The following is a 4,836-nucleotide window of genomic DNA, read 5'->3' as shown; positions in this document are numbered from 1 at the left end:
AGTGATCCCCAGGAGCAAAAAATTGGGTAAGGAAAGCAAGGGGCCAGCATGGCTGAGTAGGGACCTGCTGGCCAAAAAAAGGGAAAGATGCAAAGGCACAGGAATGAAAAGAAGAACAGATGACCTGGGAAGAGTCTAGAGATGAAGTTCAGTTGTGTAGGTGAGGAAGGCCAAGGAGTAGCTGGAACTGAACCTGGCAATAGACACAAAGAATAACAGGAATGGCCTCTATGGGTATGTCAGCCAGAAAAGAAAGGTCAGAGAAGGTGTTACACATCTCCCCTCCCCTCCCAAAAAAGCTGGAAAACTGGTAACAACAGATGAGGAGAAGGCTCAGGTGCTCAACAACATTTTTGCCCCGGTCTTCAATAGCAACTTCTCTTCCCACAACTCTTGAGTGGATGGACAGCAGGATGGGACTGGGAGAGCAAAGTGCTTCCTACTTGTCTAAGTTTAAAAAGATTACAACTCAGAAATTAAGAAACTTCAGATGGAATTGTGGAAAAGGAAGAGAAATAGCTTTTTATTAACAAAATCTGAGTAAACAACAAATGGTGCAATTAAAAACTTTAGAAGAAACAAAACAAAGTCCCAATTCCCCAGGTGGGATGGGGGGAAGAAACCCGCAGCAATCCGGGGAGTTGGGGGGAAGGCAGGATTGTTCTGGCAGTTCCAAAGCTGCTCGCAGCCATGGTGTGCTCACAACTGGCAATGAAAAAAGTCCTTTTCCCCACAGGTAGTCTTGAAAGCAGAATACCTCGCTCTGAGATGGGTCGGTCTCTCTCGGTCATTCTCCGCGAGGTGTCCCGTGGGGAAAAAAACTTCCTCTCAGGAAAAGAAAAAGAAAAAGAGGTGGCCGAAACCCGGCTCCTGCTCTGTCTGATCTGTGGACAAAACCCCCAAAAGCCCCCGAACAACGGAGTCCCAGCCATCCCCATGGCAACCTCCATTTCCCGAGAGCGCTCCCCCTCCCCTGCTACTGCACTGCCCAGCCCGTGCGGCTTCGCTCCATCCCCCCTGTGAGAAATAAATAATCCGGTTTTATTATAAGCAAATTGATTTTAGTGAAAAGCAGAGGGTGGTGAGATTTATTTCTTTTCTTTCATTTAATTCCAGGAGTTTTAGGCGCCTCGTGGAGACTGTAAGGTGAAAGGCCCCATCTGGGCCTGACACCAGGGAAATGTCACGGTCGGGGTAGGGAAAAAATATATAAAAATGGAAAATATACCCTGGCCACATGGCTGGCCTTTGTTTGCAGAGGGACCCCCCCTGTGCATGTACAGAGGGGTGACAACCCTTCCCGAATTCAAAAAATTACTTTTTAAGGTAAAATACCTGTCACCTGTTGAATATTTAGCAGCTTATGTAACCAAAACAGCGGTGTGCTCGGACCAGGTCACGAGTTAGTGCACCCAGCGTGCTGTTAATAAAACTCTTTGTTTCTCTGCATTTGACCATCTTCTAAATTTTAATTTGAGATATTTCTCACACTCCCCCCCATCCTGGAAGAAACAGAACAGGGGGGACGGAGGGGCCATTTGGGAAAAAATTCCAACATCTCTTTTCAAACCTATGACACTACTATAAGTAAAGACCAGGTTCATGATGACCTAAAACATCCTATGATTCTATGATATATTATTTATAGCTGAAAGAATGGTAAGAACTCTTGTTAGCAATACAAAACAAAAACATAATCATAAGTAAAACAACAGACAGAAGTGAAAGAAGTAAATAGCAACATTTCTTACGGTTAAAATCTATGGATTGCAAAAAAATTTGTTTTGAGGGACCGAAGTACTTTTCCCTTCTGAAGCTTAATGGTTCTTTCTTGCTTTTATTATTACTGTGTTCATAACATTTCACTTTTTTGTATCAATATTTATTTCAGGGATAAGTAAAGTAGCTTTCTTCTTTGAGTCTTGCACGTTCTGACCTGTCTAGAAAAATGCACAAGACTCCAGTTCATGTTCTCAGCACTGACTTTTGAGAAAACCTACATAGGCAGCTTGGACCTGAGGGTGGATTTTGAGTGAACTTAGTGGGTTTAGCTGAAATCCACCAAAAGCCTTTCTTACCGTGTCTGTATAATACAAGAGCCTGTTGTAATTTCATTTTAGCTCAACATTTGCAAAGCTCTGCATCTGGGACAAAATCAATGCCCTCCAGGGGACAGGCTGGAGGCCTGGGGAATGAGTTACTGAACCTGCCTCAGTACTGTGCAAGTCAGGTGATGAAGGCAGACTGAATATTGCACACAGTAATTAGAAACTCTTTGCTTTGTGTTCAAATGCCTCCTGTCGATTGTTGAAGGCTTTTGTAAGGCTTCTGACAAGGTCACCCACAACTTCCTTCTCTCTAAATTGGAGTAATAGAGGAGGGATTGGCTGGATGGTCACATTCAGAGTGTCGGGATCCATTGCTCAGTATCCACATGGACATCGGTGGCAAGTGGTGTCCCTCAGATGTCTATACTGGAGCATGTTGTGATAGTACAAGTGGTAATAGTTTTAAAATAGAAGAGGGTAGATTAGCCTCTTAGTTATTAGATTAGATATAAGGAACAGGATTAGCCTCTTAATTATTAGATTAGATGTAAGGAAGAAGTTTTCTATGGTGAGGGAGTTGAAACAATTAAATGGGTTGCTCAGAGAGATATATTAGATGCACTATCCCTGGAAACGCTCAAGGTCAGGTTAGATGGGATCTGAGCAACCTGATGTACCAGAAGGTATCCCTGACCATTGCAGGGGGCTTGGACTAGATGATCTTTTAAGATCCTTTACAACCAAATTATTCTAGGATTCTGTGAGTATTTCCAGCAAGCTGAAGGAGGTGATCCTACCCCTCTACTGGTGAGGTGACACCTGGAGTACTGTGGCAGTTCTGAGCTCCCCACTAATAGAGAGATACAGATAGCCTGGGGAGAGTCCAACAAAGCGGCACGGAGATGGTGAAGGGACTGGAACATCTCTCCTATGAGGAATGGCTGAGAGAGTTGGGACTTTTTACCCTGGAAAGAGCAGACTCTGATGGGAACTTACCCATGTATAGGAACATCTGAAGGTAGAAGAGAGACAGGTTCTTTTCACAGAGGTGTGCAGTGACAGGATAAGAGCTAGTGGGCAAAAAGTGAAACATGAGAGGCCCTGTCTGAACATCAGGAAACACATTTTTCTGTGAGGGTGATCGAGCACTGGTATAGGTTGGCCAGAGAGGCTGTGGTGTCTCTGTGCTTGGAGATATTAAAAAACCATCTGGAATCGGTCCTGAGCAACTGGTGTTTCAGGTGGCTACGCCTGAGCAGAGCTGTTGGATCAGATGACAACTGAAGATTCCTTCTGACCTTGACAATTTTGTGTTTCTATGACTACACTCTGGTAGTGTCAGTGTGCTACACATAGTAGAAAACAGCTCTAATTCATGCTCTAGTGACCATCTGCATGCAAGGTTTCCTGGCCATGACTCGTAGTTCAGAGGTTTGAAGATAGTTACCCAACAGTCATAGGTCTTCATGATGGGAAAGGCTAAGCTGATTGCAGCACAGAAAAACAACAAAGTTGTTTCATGCTACAACCAGAGCAGGAAAGGAAAGTGGTGTTGAGCAGAGATGTGGTGTTGAGCAGGGTGGCCTCCCTGAGAAGAGACCAGGGGCTGCCTTCATGCTGCCCTCATAGTAGACACAGAGAGTTCCAAAGGGCTTGGCAGTGGAACCATCTCAGGCCAGGGTTAAGCCAATCTTTCAGAAACAATATCTGTAAAAGGTCAAAATGCTGCATGGCAGGGAGGAGTGAGGGCTAAAAAAATGGGTGAGAAACAATCCTGTGAACAGCAAAGTCATAGAAGGAGAGGGGAGTGTTCTGGGTGCCAGATCAGATATTCCCCTGCTGTCTGTGGGAGAGACCATAGAATCACAGAGTCATAGAATCAACCAGGTTGGAAAAGACCTTCGAGATCATCAAGTCCAACTCTTGATCCAACACTGTCATGGTTACTAGACCATGGCACTAACTGCCACATCCAGCTTCATCTTAAAAACCTCCAGGGATGGTGAATCCACCACCTCCCTGGGCAGCCCATTCGATGGAGCAGAGATGTCCCTGAAGCCTGTGACCACATTGGGAAAGATTTCCACACTGCAGGCAGTGGATGAGACCATGGTAGTGCAGGTGGATTTGCTTTGAAGAACTGTGACCTGTGGAGAGCCCACGCTGAAGCAGGTTTACCTTGCAGCTCACGAGAGCAACCTAATCCTAGAGAAAAATGTGAGCAGGAAGCAGTGTCAGAAACAAAATGTTATGAACTGACCACAACCCCCATTCCTGATCCCTCTCCATGGGGTCACAGCTTCCATCAGGGCTCATCCTCTTGTTCCTGAGTGAGGTGCTTCACTGGCTTCAGGGTGGAAATGTGGTCCACCATAGAACTCAGTGGCTGCAGGGGACAACCTGCTTCACCATGGTCTTCACCACAGCTTGCAAGAGAATCTCAGCTCCAGCATCTGGAACATCTCCTCCTCCTTCCTCACTGACCTTGGTATCTGCCAAATTGTTTCTCTCTCCCATTGCTGTTACAATGATTCCCACAGCTTTTCACACTCCATTGGTGTTTTCACGCAAAGGGGGAGATCAGGCTCTATGGCACTTTCCTACAATCCAGAGTTCCTTCCAAGACAGTCACAAGGGTTCTTTGGCAATTTCATTTCTGGGGAAACCCTACAGGAAAACCTGACAGCTCCGAGGTGGAGACTGGTGAAAGGTTGGGTAAAGATTAAAGTCTTGTCTGAGTACCAGCAACCAGAGCAGGGACCATGGTTCCTGGAGCCTCCTGTGGCTG

This window comes from Neopelma chrysocephalum, unplaced genomic scaffold (assembly GCF_003984885.1).
Source record: "Neopelma chrysocephalum unplaced genomic scaffold, ASM398488v2 Primary Assembly neopelma1_292, whole genome shotgun sequence".
Lineage (NCBI taxonomy): Eukaryota > Metazoa > Chordata > Aves > Passeriformes > Pipridae > Neopelma > Neopelma chrysocephalum.
The sequence above is the reverse complement of the archived record's forward strand: the minus strand, read 5'-3'. Positions refer to the sequence as shown.